Raw genomic sequence first — 21,453 nt, 5'->3', positions numbered from 1 at the left:
TAATCAAAATCAATTTTACTGAAATATTGTACTAAAAATCAATTTTGTCATCACAAAAACAAACAGACACTTAGAGGGGAAGAGATAACTCCTAAGGAAACAATTCTCTCAATATTAAGGATAATTACTTCCAACATTTTCTTCTTCTTTTTAATATACTTAATAGATTATCCTAATTACTTAGTTTTATGTTTTATTATGTTTTTTAGTGTACTTACAATAACTATAATGAGAGACTTTTCTTAAGAGTTGTGAAATAAGTGATCTCTCTAGGATTAGTGATATTTGAATAATTGATTATCTATATGTTTCTTTCTACGATGTATTTATAACTATCTTGGAATTAATCTGACCTTAATCTATATGTTTGATAGGATGTTAACCTATCAGCTCTATTCGAGTTAGAGTAACTCCAGAAAAGAAGGAAGAAGTTAAAATCCAATATAAAATTGGGAGAAATTTTCGTTGTTATTCATTCATGTAAAAGATGGTTATAAGAAGATGGAAATCGTTCTAACAAATTCCCTATATTTCCGGATCACATGTCTGTTGAATTGTAATTCCTTGTGTCGAAGTAGGTTGCTCGATAAAACAAGGAAGTGTCGACCCACCTAGTATGTTAAGTTGTGTTAGTGTGTCGAAGTGTCAAAGCATGTTGCTTCACACAGGATTTCGATTTATGCCTATTTTAGTAGTGTTAGCTATTTTGGGCTTTTATAGTTTTGGGTTTTGACTTGAGGTCCAAGTTAACCTAAATCTATAAATAGAGGGAGTAACCCTTATTTTTGTAATGAGGTGAATAGAGTATTCATAACACTTGTAGCTCACAGTATTTTGCAGTTGCAAAGTGAATAAGAAGTTTTCCACAATTTGTGGGCAGAGAGAAACTCTGCAGAATTTTAATTCTTCTTCTCCTTCATCGTTTTTTACACTTTTTTTTCTCCATTGTTCTTCTCTTTTCATTGTTATTTTGTGGGTAATAACAATCTTGTTCATCAAGATTGATTTAAATTCTCCATAGGTTTTGGGAGATTTCCAACATCTAGTATCAAGAGCTCCGGTTTAATCAATTTGTGGGAAGAAAATCACCATGGCAATGAATCACCCAAACGAGCATTTTCCAGCAAATCTTCTGATTCTCAAGAACAACAATTATGAGAATTGGTGCAAGCAGATAAAGATTGTGTTCTGTTATCAAGATCTTTGGGATCTTGTGAAGGAAGGAGTAGCAACGCTTGCAGAAGTCGCGATAGATCAAGAAAAGGCCGCACATAAAGAATTGAAGAAGAAAAATTATAAAACTCTCTTTATAATCCATCAATATGTTGATGCAGATAACTTTGAAAAAGTTAGTTATGCAAAGTCAACGAAAGAAGCATGGGAAATTCTGGAGAAATCGTTTGGAGGCGTGGAGAAGGTGAAAGAGGTGAGGTTACAAACTTACAAAAGAACGTATGAATTGCTTCAGATGGAAGACAATGAAAGCATAACTGATTTCTTCATCAAGGTTACGAAACTGGTGAATCAAATGAAGGTATATGGAGAAGTGTTGACATCAAGATTTGTTGTTGGAAAGATCTTAAGTTCGTTGGCTCCAAAGTTCGACCACGTGGTAGTAGCCATAAAAGAGTCGAAAGATTTGTCAAAATTGACAAAGGAAGAGCTTCAAGGGACGCTTGAATCTCATGAACAAAGAATGACTGAAAGAGCTGCAGGAAAGTCGAAGAGTGATATGGCTTTGTAGGCTCAATCAGCGAAAGAAATAAAAGGAAAAGGAAGCTGGAATGACCATAAAGGCAGATGAGGCTACAACAATTCGAATGGTCGAAATTAGCAAGAAGGAAACTTGTCGAATCAGAGAAAACCCTGGAACCAAGGCAACCAAAGAGGTGGTGTTGCAGGTTGAGGAAGAGGTGGTGGTCAAAATCCAGACAAGAGTCACATTCAGTGTTACAATTGTCAAAGGTATGGTCACTATTCTAGTGATTGTCCAAAAAAGTAGAAGAATCAAGAAACTTATGCAAAGCTGGCGAAACATGAAGAAGAAGAGACATTGCTGATGGTTACAACAAGAGAAGAAGAGAGATTCAAGGACCAGTGGTACTTGGACTCAGGATGCTCATCATACATGTCTGGAAGGAAAGATTGGTTTGTCAACATAAAGCCCTCAATGAAGAACATGGTGAAATTTGAAAATGACAACACTCTATCAGCTGAAGGTTTGATGATGTTCTGATTATGAGGAAAGATGGGAAGAGGTCGGTAATTTCAAATGTGTTGTACATACCAGGCATGAAGAGCAATTTTCTCAGCATACGGCAGCTAGTCGAAAAGAACTACAAGGTGTCGATCAAAGACAAGATGATGAGAGTTCTCGACTCAAATGGAAGGTTGATCTTGAAGGCTCCAATGTCTCAGAATAGAACCTTCAAGATTGAGCTTAATGTGATGGAGCATAAGTGCCTTGCAACAGCAGCCAACAGAGATGACTGGATATGGCATTATAGACTTGGCCATCTCAATTTCAAAGACATCAGAGATTTGAAGAGAAGAAATATGGTTTCAGGATTACCAGAAATCGACATTCCAAATGAAGTGTGTCAAGAATATGTTCAGGAGAAGCAGCATAAGAACAACTTTAGTAAGGATGCAGGAAGCAGGTCGAAGGCAATTCTTGAAGTCATATACTCTGATGTATATGGTCCTCTCCAGGTGGATTCAATTGGAGGTAACAAATACTTTGTTACATTCATAGATGATTTCAGTCGAAAATTATGGTCTTACCTGATCCAGAAGAAAAGTGAAGTGATCGAGGTATTTGCCAAGTTTATATCTATGGTCGAAAGACAGAGCGGTCGAAAGGTCAAGATTTAAGGACTGGTGGTGGTGGAGAATATGTGTCGAAAGACTTCGACATATTATGTGTGAAAGAAGGGATTGTGCATGAGGTGGTGCCACCCTACACTCCACAACAGAATGGAGTCGTAGAAAGTAAGAATAGAACCATTATGGATATGGTTAGAAGTTTGTTGAAAGGAAATCATTTATCCAAAGAATTATGGGGAGAAGCTGTGTCGACTGTGACATACATCCTGAACAGATGTCCGACGAAGAAGCTAGAAGGAATCACGCCAAAAGAATGTTGGTCTGGTGTCAAGCCTAGCTTGAGTCATCTGAGGGTGTTTGGATCTATAGCGCATAGACATGTGTCAGATCAGTTGAGAAGAAAACTTGATGACAAGTCGAGTCAGATGATCCTGATAGGATATCATTCGACTGGAGGATACAAGTTGTTCGACCCAGAGAATAAGCAAGTAGTGATCAACAGAGACGTGATCATAGATGAGCATAAGGAGTTGGATTGGATTGAGAATGTCAAGAAAGATTCAGTGAGAATCTTTTATGATGAACCAGCTACTGAAGTCGAAAGAGAAGTTCGACAGGAAAAAGTCAGAAGTGAAGCAGGCCAAGAAGACCTCAGAGAACAAGACACATGCCTGCAAGATTGCAAGAATGTGTGATTACATCAGATGATGTGGTCAATGAAGAAGGTGAGCTGATACATTATGCTTTCTACGTAGATGTCGAACCTGTCAATGCAACTGAGGCATTGAAAGATTCGAAATGGATGAAAGCAATGGACGAAGAGCTAAAGTCAATCGAAGTCAACAACACTTGGTTAATCGATGTGAAGTTTATGTTGCACAACTAGCTGGGTTTGTGAAACAAGGCGAAGAAAGAAAAGTGTACAGACTGCATAAAGCCCTGTACGGACTTAAACAAGCTCCAAGAGCTTGGAACAAGAAGATAGATGGATTTCTAAGGGAGAAGAAATTTGTGAAGTGCACAAGTGAACATGGAGTATATGTAAGAAGAAGCAAGAGTGAATTTCTTATACTATGTCTCTATGTCGATGACTTGTTAATAATAGGTAGCTGCAAGAAGGAGATCGAAGACTTCAAAGATGATCTCAACAAGGAATTCGAAATGTCAGATCTGGGTAACATTTCATATTTCCTTGGCATCGAATTCCACAAGAGTGGTAGAGGTTTGATGATGCACCAAAGAAGGTATGCAGGCGAAATACTCAAGAGATTTGAGATGCAAGATTGCAACCCAACTTCGACTCTAGCTGAACCCGGATTACAACTGTCGAAAGATTCAGATGAAGATGATGTCGAACCAACCCAATATAGAAGACTTATTGGGTCACTTAGATACCTTTGTCATACAAGACCTGACTTAACATACAGTGTAGGTATGGTGAATAGGTTCATGCAAACGCCAAAGGTATCACATCTAGCAGCGGCGAAGAGAATACTAAGATATCTGAAAGGAACTCTCGACTATGACATTTTGTTTCTTGCAGCTGATGAAGGAAAAGAATGCAAATTAGTGGGATACACCAACTCAAGTTGGTGTAGTGATGCTGAGGATCGAAAATCCACAGATGGCTATGTGTTTATGCTAGGTGGTGTACCAGTTGCTTAGAGTTCGAGAAAAGAGCCAGTGGTGGCATTATCATTGTGCGAAGTATAATACATAATTGCTTCTATTTATGCATGTTAAGTAACATGGATAGTGAATATGGTTGAAGAGATAACAACGAAGAGTCATGGAGCAATTACCATGAAGATCGACAGCATGTCAGCTATCAATCTGGCAAAGAATCCGATAGCACATGGTCGAAGCAAGCACATGGAGATGATGTTCCATTATCTTCGAGAGCAGGTAGCAGATGAGAAGATGAATGTGGAACACTGCAAAACTGAGAATCAGATTGCAGACATCATGACAAAGGGAGTGCAGGTCGGAGTATTCAGAAGACTAAGAGCTATGATAAATGTAGATAGCTTAGACACAATGAATTAGGTGGTGTGTTGAATTGTAATTCTTTGTGTTGAAGCAGGTTGCTCGACAGAACAAGGAAGTGTCGAACCACCTAGTATTTTAAGCTGTGTTAGTGGGTCGAAGTGTCAAAGCATGTTGTTTCGCACAGAATTTCGACTTATGCCTATTTTAGTAATATTAGCTATTTTGGGCTTTTATAGTTTTGGGCTTTGGCTTGAGGTCCAAGTTAACCTAAATCTATAAATAGAGGGAGTAACCCTTATTTTTGTAATGAGGTGAATATAGTACTCATAACACTTGTAATTCATAGTATTTTGCAATTTCAAAGTGAATAAGAAGTTTTCCACAGTTTGTGGCCAAAGAGAAACTTTGCAGAATTTTAATTCTTCTTCTCCTTCATCGTTCTTTACACTCTTTCTTTCTACATTGTTCTTCTCTTTTCATTGCTACCGTGTGGGTAATAACAATCTTGTTCATCAAGATTGATTGAAATTCTCCATAGGTTTTGGGGGATTTCCAACAATGTCAATTGTTAACGTGATTAATTCATGTGAAAACTTCAATTACATAATTAAAAAGAAAAGGGAAAATGTAAAATAGCATGTGACGACAACACTGTAGAGACTTTTCTTAGGCAAAGTCTTACATCCAAATGGATGGCTTTCTAGCCCTTTGACTCTTTCTCAACACTGGGCCTCCATTCTCATTAGGCCCAATAGAAGAATTTTGGTTTGAAGGGGGATCAGAACCGTATCATTACCCCGTTCTTCCACGAAAACCTTGTCCTCAAGGTTGAATTCTGGATAAGTTTCCTTGAGCATATTGACCTCTTCCCAAGTGGCTTTAACAGTAGGTAGTCCTACCCAATGAATCAATAATTGTTTTCACATTCCCGTAGGTGTTTGTAGTTCGCGAGCTCCGAGAACCTGAGCAGGTTGGAGGAGAACCCAAGTGCCTATGACGGATGTGTCCAGAGGAGGAGTGACCAATGACAGTTCTCCGTAATATTTTTTGAGCTTGGAAACGTGAAAAACTGGGTGAATGCGAGCAGTTTCTGGTAATGCCAACTCATAAGCAACTGTGCCAAGGCGTTGTAGGATTTGAAATGGCCCAACATAGCGCTTTGAAAGCGTAGGTGAAGATCTTGCACGAACTGAGACTTGTAGGTATGGTTGAAGACGAAGCCAAACCTAAGTACCAACTTCAAAAAAATGATCTTGTCGATCGGCATTGGCCTGATTGCGCATATGCATCTGTGCTAATGTCAGGTTCTCCTTAATGATCCGCAACATCTGGTGTTGTCTTGCCGAGGTTTCATTAAGAGATGCCACCACAGTGGACCTTGTGAATGTAGGAAAGGATGGAGGGGGAGAGAGGCCATATACGACTTCAAACAGGGACATTTTAATGGCAGTGTGGTGAGTGGTGTGGTACCAATACTCTGCTAATGGCAGGTAAAACAACCACTGTTTTGGTGCATCCCTGGTCAAGCAATGCAAATAAGTCTCTGAAGTGTGGTTGGTTACTTCCGTTTGGCCATCTATTTGGGGATGGTAGGAGCTGCTAAAAGCTAAGGTGGTACCCTGTAAACCAAACAATTCACGCCAAAATTTGCTCACAAAAACCTTGTCTCTGCCATTCACAATAGTCTTTGGCATACCATGAAGCTTGTAAATTTTAACTAAAAACGCAGCAGCAAGCATAGATGCGGAGAACGCAACAGGTATCGCTATGAAGTGCGCGTACTTGGATAAACGATCCACCATGAACCACACGGTAGTTTTTCCTTGCACCGGAGGTAAATGAGTTATGAAATCCATGTTAATGTCTTCCCAAATCTGATCTGGAATGGGTAACGGATTCAGCAGTCCACCTGGTTTCTATGTCGATGTCTTGTATTGTTGATAGGTTGCACAGTTCTGGACATAAAACTTGACATCCTTAATCATTTGGGGCCAATAATAAGTGGCTGCCAAAGGTGCCATAGTGCTTTGACCCCGGAATGACCCCCTACAGCAGAATCATGTGCCTCAATAGCAAATGGGAGCGCAAATTGGCTTCAAAAGGAATGAACAAACGACCCTTGAAATAGAGAAGACCATGTTGAATTGTAAAGTGACTTGGTGTGCTATTAGAGCTATTAAATTTAGACATTAATTCAAGCCCAATATGGGTATTTTCATAAAAAGCAACCAATTGTGGCAATAATAGTGGTTGACTTGCTGACAGACTCGTGTACACTGCCACTGTAGGTTTTGGAATTTGGACAACGCATCCGCTACTACATTATTGCGCCCTGGAGTTTAAAGTATTTCATAATCAAAACCCAATAATTTGGTGAGCCATTTATGTTGCGCCGGAGTTTGGATTGTTTGTAAGAACATCCCCCCGTAAACTCTTTTGATCCATATAGATGTGGAAATGACGACCAAGTAAGTAATGACTCCATTTCTTAACAGCTAATATGATCGCAAACATCTCACGCTCGTAAGCAGATGCTGATTGAATTCGTGTGCATAACTTCTTACTGAAGAATGCAAGAGGGTAAGTAGCTTGAGAAAACATTGTTCCAATGGCGATACCCGAAGCATATTTGGTAACATCAAATGGAAGTTTGAAACTGGGTAAACCCAAAGTAGGCAACTGGGTCATAGCATCCTTAAGTGCTTAGAATGCCTCTGCAGCCTGCTCATTCCAAATGAAACCCCTGGACTTTAAAAGGTCTATTAAAGAACTAGTAAGAGTTGCATAACCTCGAACGAAGCGGTAGTAATAACATGTCAAGCCAAGAAAACCTCAAAGGGTTGTAACTGAAGTGGGCACGGGCCATGCTGCTATAGCCCGTCGTTTCTCTGGGTCAGCTGCTATCCCATCTGCCGAAATAATATGCCCAAGATAACCAATATGGTTAACTCCGAACTCACATTTGGAGAATTTAGCAAATAGTTTGTGTTTGACCAAATTTTCTAACACATGTTGGAGATGGTGCAAGTGGGACTTCTCATCCTTGCTATAAACCAGAATGTCATAAAAAAAGCAGACTCTTGCGCAGAAATGGTCGAAACACCTCGTTCATTGTAGCCTGAAAAGTTGAGGGAGCGTTGGTGAGTCCAAACAACATCACTAAAAACTCGAAGTGCCCGTCCATGGTCCGAAAAGCTGTTTTAAAAGTGTCTTCCGGTGCAACGAGTATTTGGTGATACCCCGAATGCAAGTCCAGCTTAGAAAATACCAAGGAGCCATGGAGTTCATCAAGAAGTTCATCAACCGTGGGAATAGGAAAATGGTCCTTAAATGTAACGACATTTAAAGCACGGTAATCCGCACAAAATCTCCATGTTCCATCTTTCTTTTTTACTAATAAAACCGGAGAGAAAAATGGGTTGGTACTTGGTTTAATGATTTTGATGGAAACCAGAACAAAAAGAAGACAAGTGGCAATATAGTAATGAATAAAACAGTGACAAATGAAGCAAATGAGGTCTTTTATATATGGTGTAATATGATAAAGGAGCAGATTTGCTCTTACAATATGAATATACCAGAGCTAGAGCTCCTGTACTAGAGAATATCAATTCTCCCAACCCACAAACAGAATAATCATTACTTGATCCTTCCCCCACTCATTCCACTACCCATGTATCTCTCTAACACAATTACGTGGTGCTCACCACCTCACCAGCCTCCCCTTTTCTCTCTCCTGCCCCACCTTTCTTTCTTCTAGAATATACCTTCCAAGTAATAGGCCTCTTAGTAACAAGACCCACACCAGGAACTGCATCAGGCCCATTATCCAACTCTCTATCATTGCCCACTCCTGCAACAATAGCCTTGTCCTCAAGGCTAACATGGGGAAATTGACTTTTCAACATAGATTCATTCACCCAAGTTGTATCCTCCACTGCCCGTCCCTTCCATTTGACTAACCATTGTTTTACCAATCGGTCTCCCTCATGAATCTCACGCGAAGCCATCAAGGATTCGGGTTCCTCCAAGTGATCATCGTCGACCTCCAAACCTGCAGGTAATTCAGGTTCAATAGTGTAATTTCCGACTGCCTTTTTCAAATGTGAGACATGGAAAACAGAGTGAATCCATGCGGACTCCGGCAACTTCAACTTGTAAGATATTTCTCCAACTCTTGCCAGTATCGGATAAGGCCCAAAATATTGTGGTGCTAACTTTTGATTAATCCTCTGAGCTACTATTTGCTGCCTATGAGGCCTGAGTTTGAGAAACACCCACTCTCCCACTTCAAAAGACACATCCCTTCGTTTCTTATCCGCATATTTCTTCATTTGTTGTTGCGCTCTCAGCAAATTATGCTTTAATTGCCTCAAAGCTTCATCCCGTTCCACTAAGTTAGTCGCCACAGCCTCCACCCTCGTCTCCCCTTGGGAAAAACGAATTAAATGAGGTGGTTTCCTTCCGTAAACCACCTCAAAGGGAGTGGTTTCAGTAGTCACATGGTATGTGGAATTATACCACAGCTCAGCCCATGATATCCAATAAGACCAATTTTTGGGTTGTTCCAAAGCAAAACAACGCAAGTAAGCTTCAAGACATTTATTCACCACCTTTGTTTGTCTGTCTGTCTCGGGATGATAAGAGGAACTCATTTTTAAAATTGTCCCTTGTAAGTGGAATAGCTCCTTCCAAAATACGCTAATGAAGAGTGGGTCGCGATCACTTACAATAGATTGTGGCACTCCATGCAAACGAACTATCTCCTTTGTGAACACATTTGCCACCTTCCTTGTAGTATAAGGATGTTTTAAGGGTATAAAATGGATATACTTAGATAACCTATCCACCACAACAAAAATAGCTTCAAATCCTTTGGATTTGGGTAAACCAGTAATGAAATCAAGAGAAATGTCTTCCCAAATCAATTCTGGTACAGGCAGCGGTTGCAGCAGCCATGCGGGTGACAATGCAGAATATTTTTGCCTCTGACAGACATCGCAACTCCTCACAAACTCCTGTATAACTCTCTTCATGCCAATCCAATACAATTTTCCAGCAACCCTCCTATATGTTCTCACAAAACCTGAGTGACCCCCAGCCGGGGTAGAGTGAAATTCCTGCAACACCATTGGTAAACAAACTGATTTGGAGGATAAAACCAGTTTGTTTTTATACAACAACACTCCTCGTTGCATACTGAACCCAGGGTGAGTATTCGGGTCAGATTCTATATCATTGATCACCCTTTTTAGTTGCTCGTCTTCTCTTACCTCCTGTTGCACTTGCTGCATTTGTAACCATAACGGGAAAGAGGTGATTGATTTTAATTTCGCTTCCTCGAACATCCTGGACAGAGAATCAGTCGCCTTGTTTTTAAGGCCAGGTTTATAAATAACCTCAAATTGATAACCTTAGAGCTTTGACATCCAATTTTGTTGGTTAGCCATTGTTATTCTTTCTTGCAACAGGTGTTTGAGGCTCTTTTGATCACAATAGACTACAAATTCATATTAATTTTAATATTGATCCAAAAACTATGAGAGTTTCACCCAAAAAATTCAAATAATTTCCTCTTTCATATTCTGAATTAAAATTATTTTTTGGATCATTATTAATATTTTTCATGATTTAATTAATTTTGTGTTTATTTTTAATTGTTTAAAAATACTTTTAAGTGTTTAAAAATTCTGAAAAATTTTCTCCAAGGTCCTTTGACCTTGTTTGACCTATGATAAAAGTAATGGTCATTTATTTGGTGTTTTGATGAGGTTTTAGGAATTTGACTAACCATATTTAATTTAAATGCTTTATTTTAGTATTTTTAATTTGAACAAATGCCAAATAATTTTGTTGACCAATTATGATGACTTGTTTGAGTTTGACTCTTGTTGTTGGGTCTTAGTCAAGGTTGATTTGACTTTGTCAAGTTAATATCATTGGATTTAGGGGATTGATGGAATGTACATTCCATCTCCCAAAATGAATGGATGATATTAATTTGGTAAAAGTCCTCCTTTGACCAAATTGAGTTTTGATCCATTCCCCTCCCTCTTCATCTCATTCCCCTTCTTTATGCATCCATCTTATTTGGTCTATGATATTTCAAAGTCCTAAGGCTAGTTGATTGAAAAATCAACATAAGTATGGATGAGATTAGGCCACCTCTTTTGCATATTCTTTTTGTGTGTGGTATGTTTCATGAGGATAGTCCATTATACTATGTCTCAAACATGCATTAACACCAAAATTCTATTGCCCGACCTCAAATAGTTGTGACTTCTACATAAGTCCAATTACGATTGCTTAACATAGCGCTAAATTTGTGACATAAAAGGCATAGCATTCTAGTTAGTGAGATTGTAAGTCTCCCTTCTTTCATGGTATTGTGTGGAAACTTGGCCTTTTTTCCTTCCTTTGGAAGATGTCTTGGCTCAAGGATCCATGCTTGTGATAAGTGGGTTGAGTGTTCTCCAAAGAATGTCTTAAAATGAAAAGAAAAAGCCAAACAATACTAACTTCTAACTCATTAACAACTAACTTTTAATTTCAAGCCATTTACTTTAATGTCATTTAATTCTAGCCTTTATTCATTTGCCATTGTTCATATCATTTTAATTATTTATGTTAATGCAATTTTCACTTTGTCCACTTGGACCATATTGTGTGATATATCTTGTTTGTATATACTTTGCTTGTTTATGTGGTCTTTGACCATTAATGTACATAATAACAACAAAAAACCTAAAAAAAACTTTTGTGTGGACTGTTGACTTGATCTTGGACAAATGGACTTAGAACTTAGGCAACATTCCTATGCTAAAGGACTTGGCCAATGCCAACTTATTAAGAAACCAAGTGCTTGCAATTTGGAACTTCACCTGATACATCATTCAAAATCCCTCTAAGTTCATCTGCAACATGATCATTGTGAAGCTGTTATTTTGAGCCTGTGACTTGTGGAATTCATCTGCTACATAGGCTAATTTTGAAGGAGATCATGGAACGATTAAAGCTTGGATGTGGCTATCTTTATTTGATGCCTTTGCTCTTCAAGATAATATAATTGTGCATGTGTGTGTTGCTTGATTCTAAATATCCAAGGGAATTCTGGGTTTCTATTGACATTCTTGTCTATCGGATTGCTACCCATTTGGTCAGATCTTTTCAACTCTCAACTTTTAATTTTGTGCATAGGATTAGTCTCTTCATCTTCTCCCCATTTCTTTAATTTCAAAATCTCTCCCTCCCTTTTCGAAATATTCTTTGATTGAACCTATTTTGTTCTAAACTTTGACCATTTTGCAAAAAGATAGAAACTTTGGCCTTATGCCATTGTATTTTCAAACTTCTTTTCTTAAATCAAACTTGTAAATAAACTTAATTATACTTGACTTAAACTTTCAAAAAGCCAAAAAGAACTAACTCATTCAAACCATTTTTAGGCCTCTGTGCCTTTCAAACTTAATTTTTGTTAAAAGAAATGCATCCACTTTGAAATTTGTATCACGAACTACGAGGTTTTGATCCCTCATTTTTATGTTGGTACGTAGGCACAAGTCCGAAGGGCTTATCAAACACAAAAATATAATTAATAAATTCTTTTCTCATCCCCTCATTCTATTTGTTTGTAAACATCATTTTTGTACCAAATACATATGCACACAAAAAAGGGCTCCCTAGGAGTACATAGGATACTTTGGGTGCTAACACCGTCCCTCTGTGTAACCAACCCCCTTACCTGTAAATCTCTGACATTTTATTAGTTTTGATTTGAAAACTTCTTACTTTTGGGTTTTGTTCGTACTTTTCCCTTTTCCCTTGGAAACAATAAAAGCGCGGTGGAGACTCTTATTATTTGATCTCTAGCTTATCCATAGCTTGATGATCATGAATTTACCGCTATATTGCGCCATTCGATAGTTTTCACTATCTTGTCATCAATATAAACCTCTATGTTTCGCCCTATCTGATGGGAGAATACAACATCCATGAGCCGCTGGTAGGTGGCTCTAGTGTTCTTAAGGCTAAAGCGTGTGACATTGTATTAGTAGTTCCAATGATTAAACATAAAGTCTGTTTTGGGAGTGTCCAGGGGGTCCATACGAATTTGGTTATACCCGGAGTATGCATCCATGAAACTTAATATGCGGTAGTCTAAGGATCCGTCAATAAGGCGATCAATGTCTAGTAGTGGGTATGGATCATTGGGACAGGAAATGTTCAACTCAGTGAAGTATATGAACATGCACCACCTGATTTGAGTTTTTTGTACTATAACCATATTGGCTAGCTAGGTAGGGAATTTTTTTTTTCTGGTGAACCCAGAATCAGATAGTTTCCCCACCTCTTCATCAATGAAATTCCTATTCTCTTCACTAACTTTGCGCTTCCTTTGTGCCACCACTGGCTTGGCATAAGGGTGGATGGCAAGGCGGTGGCTCACCACTTTGGTTTCTATCCTTGACATATTAAAGGGAGACCAGGAAAACAAGTCAACATTATTAATAAGTTGGTATACTAGCTCACATTCTTCCTCCTTAAAAAGTGAAGTTCATATCTTTAGGACCTGGTGGGAGAAAGGGCCTATTTGAACTTTCTTCAAATCCTTTGTAAGCATGAGTCTTTCATATTCTGTGCCCAATCTGGGATCCCAACACTCGAGGTCAGTATTTGGAACTTCAAAAAGGGGGGCACCAATCAAGGTGAGCTCTTCCCTCTTTGTCTCTAAGATATTTTGGTAAAATTCTCGAGCGATTTGTTGTTCTCCTTTAATTGTACTGACTCGCCCTGCAGGCAGCGGGTACTTTTGGACTAGGAATATGGTGGAAATGATCTCCCCAAGTGCGTTGATGGCGGGTCGCCCAAAGATGATGTTATATGGAAACAATGCGTCCATAGTAAGGTAGATGGCATCAATCTCCTTAGAGTTTGTGCCCTCGTCACATGCATTGTCCAAGGTCACATGGCCCCTTACTTGTACATGTCCCCCTAACAATCCTCTTAACGATCCACTGAACACTTGGACGTCGTTAGGATTGAGTTCCAGCTTTAGGAAAGCGTCTCGGAACAGGACGTTAAAAGAGCTACCATGATCTATCAAAACTCGCTTGATATCCTAGTTGTCACGTTGTATAGTGATGACCAAGGGGTAATTATCATAAGGATTGACTCTGATGGAATCCTCCTCGAAAAAGGTGATGTTAACTTGTGGTTTCCCTTGCACGCCCTAGGGAAACCAAGAGATATTACATTTTTTGCAAGCACCTGCCTTGCGTATCTCCTTCGAGAGGAACTAGAGCTACCTCCAGATATAGTATTTGTGTCGAAACATAGAGTTTTGTTGGTCATCTTCATAGGGAAGATGGAAAGATTCTAGTGAAAGAAGTGTGGCTCAAATTATTTTTACCAGGGCCTCACGGTGAGCGCCATTGTACTGGTCAAAAAGTACATGTGTGCATATCACCCCTGGAAAGGACATGGATGCTCATAGGCCTTAATAGGTATATCATGTTGTATGGTGATTAGGGTTGGCCCACGATGGCGATAAACCATGTATGGTAGTGTTTCATAGTGGTTTAGAGGAACTGTTCGCGTGAGGTGAGCGGCTTTATATGTGAGTGGTATGCTTAGGTCTAAGCATATGTATGGTGTGATATGTATGAGTTAAGATCTGTCTTTCTCTCCCCCAAAAAAATAGATATTTATAGAGGCTCTTTTAGTCCTAAGATTTCCTAGGAAAAGATCATCGCCAAGCTAGCCAATGATAGACCGTTGAATCCCTATTTTTCAGGAGGGAGTGGGTCAGTTATTGACCATGAATTCTCTTTGTCCCAAAAGCGTCTTACCCCAAGTTTCTCACGGATGGGCGATAGGGAAACTTTGTTGGAAGCGAGGTGCTACCTCCCTAAGGGTGATATATGACCGTCGCCTCACTTGGGACGACCTATAATCACCGCCCTAGCCATGTCCTTCATAAATATAACACCATAAAGTCAAAACTATTTTTGAATTATGGAGGATATTTGGATATTGTTCTTGATATTTTTTTGTAATTTTATTAGTGATGACTTTGAAATGTTTATACTTGGTTACTTCAATTTTAGGTTCTTGAACATTTGTTATTTTGTGAGTCATGAATATAAATAATTTATGATATTGCATTTTGATTATTTTGATACTAATGCTAGTAAGTTTTGAATAATTTATGTAATTCTAGCCAAGTTTTTCACAAATATAACACTACAAAGTCAACTTCTTTTTAAATTGTGGAGGATATTTGGACGATGTTCTTGTTTTTTTTTAATTTGATGAGTGATAACTTTGATATGCTTATACTTAGTTAGTTCAATTGTAGGCTCTTGAACATTTGTTATTTTGCGAATAATGAATTTAAATCATTTAGGATATTGCACTTTGAATATTTTGATACTAATGCTAGTAAGTTTTGAATATTTTATATAATTCCAGTTACTATCATATTACATCTTTGATTTTTGCAAATATTTTTATTATAAATTTTATATTATGTTTAAAAATCTGATGTTAAAAGAATAATGGTAATAGAATAAAAGCTTAAATGGCATATTGGTCCCTTTAAGTTAGCGTGTTTTTGAATTTGGTCCCTAAATGTTTTTTGTCAGAGTCCCTATTTCTCACTTTGTTGATTGAGTTAGTCTCTAACGTTCGAAGTCTGTTAAAAAAGTTGAGATGTCTAATGGTGCTGACGTGGAAATGAATATATATGTTCTATTGTTTAATAAATTACACACGTGGAATTCTTAGTGGAGGGGGTTAAAAGGGATGACTAAATCCAAAAATGTATTATGTAAATCATATTCTGTAAATTCTTCCTCTTCAGACTGCCATAGTGTTAAGGTAGTTACACATTCATCCACGACAACATCATCAGTAGGTAATTGCTCTGATTCTCAAAACCCTAATTATGGTTGCAACAGAGTAATGAGTATGTTCATATCAAATTTAATTCAAAACCCTAAACGAAGATTCTAGAAATGTTCAAATTTGGGTGTGTCAAGTTTCAAGCTATTCATATGGGATGATAAACTAGAATGCAACACATCAAATTAATCCAAAAATTCAGTCGGTTGCACTTGCACAGAGGTAGTGCAAGAATTAGGTTGCATCATTAAAGACCTTAAAGATAAGAAAAAAAAGAAGATAAAATTGAAGTTGGAAAACAAAAGGAAGAAGGTCAATACATTTAAGCTTTTGTTGATTGTATCTTGGTGTCTGTTTTTTGCTTAGCATACATGGTAGTGAGAATAATGTTCATGGTGTATGTATTTTGTTTTTTGTTTTAGTACCTAGAAGAGGGATAATTGTCTAATGTCGTCCATGTAATGTTTAGTATTGAATGGATAAGAACCTTTGAAACTAATGATGTATGTCCCTTTATGTTTGTGGCATTTTGGTTTTCATCCATGTTTCATAATGATTTGTTTGTATTTCATCTTTGTTTCATAATTATTTGTATGTCATCCTTGTATGTTTGTGATTTGTTTGCATAATACTATAGTACAGTTAGGCATATAGATAACATAATGATGGTTCATGTCTTAAAATAACATAACGCCAATAGGCATACAAGTTTGTCTCAAAATACAACAAATGCTTACCATAACAAAGTATCAAACTATAACAAAATACACCATGACATAACCATAACAAAGTACACCATGACATAACCATAACAAAATGCTTAATTTCTACACATTCATAGATTATGATGGACCATCTCCTTCTCCTTTGAGTTTTTTTATTTTGCATTTAAGGGCCCTTGTCGTCCTCACTATCATCAAATGATAAACCATCAACTTCAAAGTCATTATCCTCACTACCACCAATATCCTCAATTTCATCTTCTTGAACATCACCTACATCATCTATATGAATATCACCTACTTCATCTTCTTGAGCATCACCTAGATCATCTTCTTGAACATCACCTACTTCATCTTCTTGAACATCGCCGACTTCAACTTCTTGAACATTATCTTTATGTTCAACATATATGTGCATTGTACTTTTCATTTCCATGGCATATTGACATACCTTTTCAGCATCACTATCACTAATCATTCTATTGTACATGTCGGCATCATTGTTATACCTCCATAACCAATATTTTGAATGTTCAAGCTTGGTTATCTCTTTCACAATACAAGTTGCTTCATATAAGCTCCACGTGTCTGGATCAATTTCTACTTCATGCTCATGTCCCCCGTGTAATATACTAAACAATCCCTTAAAAAATTATCCCCGTAATGAAAAATCAAATTGAAGTTCATCACTTGCTGAATGGTGCTAGAATCTGATGAAGTTGTGTTAGTTATTCATGCAACATAGCTTCTCATTGTTTTCGTTCATCGCGTCCCTCCCACAATGTCACAGTTTCTATTTTGTCCCAATAGACCAAACCCTAAATTACAGGGACTAAAAGTAAAAGACAATTTCTGAACTTAGTAAGATTTTGTTGGGAAACTTTTCATGGCCATGTGTGTAATTTATTAAACAAAAGAACAATTCATTTCCATGTCAGCAACGTTAAACATCTCAACATATCTTAACAGACTTCTAATGTCGGGGACTAACTTAATCAAGAAAGTGAGATATAGGGACTCTGACAAAAAAAAGATTTAGGGACCATATTCAAAAACACATTAGCTTACAAGGACCAAAAGACTATTTAAGTCTAGTCTCATACCCCAAAATTTGTCCTACTCTTTTCACTTCTTACCTGACTTTTGGTCTATGATTCATCTGCATACTCATTGGCATTTAAGTCATTTGTTTACAATTACATGTTCAGATAAGCATCATTGATTCATGGGTCTTGATATTGATGATACAAAGATTTGGATCAAACTGGTGGATTTCATTATGTTATATGTCTTGGCAATTTTGGCGCAACAATGGTATTTGGTTCACTCTTCATGGATAAAGTTTTAGGGAACCCTAAGTCTTGGACCATGGTCTTTAGTTGTTATTGATTGCATCATGACATTGAGATTTGGAAGTCTTTCTCAGGTTTGACTTTAGTCAACTTTAGGGTTGACTTTCTTTTGACCATTCTTATGGAAGTCCTACATGGCTAGTTTGTTTGGTTGTTAATTTGATTCAAGGCTTTGCAATTTGGATTCAAGTTAAATGAATCAAGATGGAGTCATTCAAGACAATTCAGATTCAATTTCAAAGATTTCAAATTCAAATTATGGAGGGAAAACCATGTTACTTGACATTCAAGACACAATTCATTCAAAAAGAAGTAATTTCTTTATTACAAGCATTCAAACCATATTAAAAAGTCTGAATCATGAAGTTATAAACAAAATCACACACCTTGACCTATAGTTGACTTTTGGTCAACTATTGACTTTTTGGTCAAACAGTTGACCAAAGTCAACTACTAATCCTAAACCCTAATCTCCATTTTTTTCTTCATTTACATGCCATCCCATCTTCATTTTTTTCCAAGCCTCCCAAGTCTTCAATTTCATGGTCTTGGTGTATTTCACAAAATTCCTCTTGATGACATACTATGAACATATCATAGATTAGCCATTCCACCTAATGCACATTAACCCTACAAGAACAAAATTCCAACACATAAGCACATACACAAATACAAAGTTAAGCCAATGTCCATGCACCAATTTTCATACACATGACACATATATATATATATATATATATATATATATATATATATATATATACATAATACAAATCATACCAAGAGACAAGAAGCAAGTCATCCACAAACCAAAACTTGGCATGCCATGACAATCCACCACAAAAACAACTAATTAGTTTATAACACAATCAACATACAATTTATACCAATCAAACACATAGACATACACAACCCAAGTTGATTCACATTAACTTGTATAGCATTCCAATCAATACATTAACACATTCCATGACAATCCTAACATAGACACATCCAATTCAAGGCTTGATTACGATACACTACATAACAGATCCATTCATTCAGGTTTCACTAACAACTCTAAAACATTTTCAACGTATCAATTCAGTTCATTAATATTCCATGCCAATTCTAATTGGTTTCAAAAGAACTTAGTCCAATCCAAACAGTTTACAAGTTAAGCATTTATCAAAGATACACATATCATGGCATGTTTGCATACAAATCAACTCACAAAACAATGCAACCAAACCAAGCCAATTGAACCACTAATATCTATGGCACAACCAGGTCATTAACCATGACAATTTAATTCCAAATAAACTAATACTATCATGTTTCAAGCAGTCCCATAACAATTCAGAACTACATAACAGTTAGGTTCACAAATACATTAATGCAATTAACTCCATAGTAGTTCATCAACTAACTTAACAACATTTCACAACAACCTGCTTAACATTTTTATTCTATTACTGAACCTCAATTAACCAACCAATATCATGTTCGTAACTGGTTAACCAAAGTGGTTAACTGGTTTTACTTGTGACCCATTCAATTTTAATCCAATACAGTTCCATAGCATAATTCAATTTATATAACAGTCCCTAATTCTAACATGAAATTCACTATTTTCGAATTTTTTCATAACTCTAAACTAATTCCAAACAAAGTATAACTATAATGGAAGTTCACAGATACACCAATGTCTCATTCCAAAGTGTTAATAACCTTTTAACAATTAATAACCTTTAACCAATATCAAAAGTAGCTAACATCAATTAACATCCAAACTTTGATAACAACTTCTAATTCAACTAATCTAACATTCTGACAACTTAAGCTAACCTACACTAAATGTTATCAAAATAACATTAACTAATTCTAACAGAGCCCTAATAATCATTAACTGCTATTAATAGGAAGATCTAGTTTCAACTTAACATCCAAATTGTTTCTTTTACATCAATCTACATGGAATTCCCTAATCATAACACTCTTCCTAGTTTACTCCAACATCAATCAAACTAATTGTTTTCATCTAACTACAACCTATAACAACTAACTTTATAATTACAATCCTATACTAACTAATTTTCAACTCAAATTCTAAACATCAACTTTACTAACTTCATTCCAATTAACTATTTTCATTCAAAATAATTCCATTGTCAACATTACTCGTTTAACACTCTAACAGTAGCTAACTAACTTCATTTCAATTCAACTAACTCATGACAATCTCACTCTAATAACTAACTAAAACCTACTGCATAACTAACTAATTCGATCCAAAGCAATTCCCTAATCTTTAACTTAACACTAGAATTCAATCACAACTAACTCTAACAGAATTTTAACCGTGTTAACTTCAATAACTAATTTCTTCACAAATTCAATTAACGATTAATTCTTCCCTAACACCTAACAACCCTGCCCAATCCTTGCCCGAATTAGTTACCAAATTATCCTCTATATATCCATTAAAGCTCCTTCATTGATGGAAAAAACAATCATCATTCCCTGCAAAAAGCTATGAATCATTCTCTCAATCTCTGCAACTCCAACAACAACTCTTGCATCACTCTTCTCACCCTCATACGCATAGAGAAACGTCACAGAAAAACAACAAACATAAGAGATCTTCCTACAGACTAGTGTTTGGAGTATAAAAAGAAGAAGATTACAGTGCTTTGAGTTCAAAATTGCATACCTTATTTGAAGCTTCTCTATTCTTCTTCGTCTTCTTCCTCAGTCTCGCATTCAACAAGTTCCAAAGCCACCTCCGCCTTGTAGGTTGGTGATTCCTCAATTCCTATTCTTCTGGCTTGATCTTTGGTACTACAATGTAGACTTTCCATAGAAGAGCCAAACCCCTAAGGTTTGAGCTTCATTCAAACGTCTGTTTCGATTTAATTTTCATTTATTTGGTTGGAGTTCTTGAGTGTTTAGCTTGATTATAAGGATTTAGTTGAGTTTTGGCTTGAATCAGTACGAGATTGGGAGAGAAGGAGTTGAGACGAGTTGGTTGGTGTGCATTTGAGGCCAGTTGGACCTCCGACGCCGTCAGAGGCGATTTCCGGCGCGGTGGGGCATTTTTCTGGCGAGGAGACCTTAAGAGAGAGAGCCGAATGTGAAACTTTGGGATAAAATGAGGTGAATAATTCTACTATCCCTCAGCCTTACCCTTTGCGCGTTGGGCTTCAGCGCCCTAAGGCCCAAGGGCCTTGCTTCCTACACCCTGCGTAATGCTAATGCCACACTCCCTTGCTGAATGCAACCCACAAAATAACTTTGGGCCTTCTGAATCAAGCCCAACGCATTTTTCCTCTACATACTCCATTATGGTCCACTGCACCCTCAACATTTAATTGTTAATTTTGATTTAATTTTCTTTAATTTCTTTTGGCATTTTTCTTATACATTTTAACACATTTTAGCTCATTTAAATACATAAAAAATACTTTTTCTACACATTTTTAATCCATTTTAATACATTTTTTAATACATAAAAATACATTTTATTTTTGTTAATAAAGCATTTTGAAAATAATTGTTTAGTGCTTAGATTTTAATTAGCAATTAATTAGGATTAGTTTTAGAATAAATTCTCAAATAGTTTCTTTAGAAAATTGTATTCATGATTGATGCATTTCTTTATGCTTTAGTCCTTAATCAAATCC

General features: G+C 37.0%; 1 long non-coding RNA gene across 1 annotated transcript; it reads right to left on the bottom strand.

Annotated features, from left to right (window-relative positions):
• Positions 1 to 18,070: 18,070 nt before the first annotated feature.
• Positions 18,071 to 21,047, bottom strand: LOC127119870 (uncharacterized). The gene is made up of 2 exons (XR_007802927.1): positions 20,484 to 21,047; positions 18,071 to 18,421 (listed from the first exon to the last, which is right to left on the bottom strand). It is a non-coding gene; the product is annotated as an uncharacterized LOC127119870 (long non-coding RNA).
• Between the last annotated feature and the right edge of the window lie 406 nt (positions 21,048 to 21,453).

The sequence above is a fragment of the Lathyrus oleraceus genome, chromosome 1 (assembly GCF_024323335.1).
Source record: "Lathyrus oleraceus cultivar Zhongwan6 chromosome 1, CAAS_Psat_ZW6_1.0, whole genome shotgun sequence".
NCBI classification, from domain to species: domain Eukaryota; kingdom Viridiplantae; phylum Streptophyta; class Magnoliopsida; order Fabales; family Fabaceae; genus Lathyrus; species Lathyrus oleraceus.
This window is presented reverse-complemented; position numbering and strand designations above follow the sequence as displayed.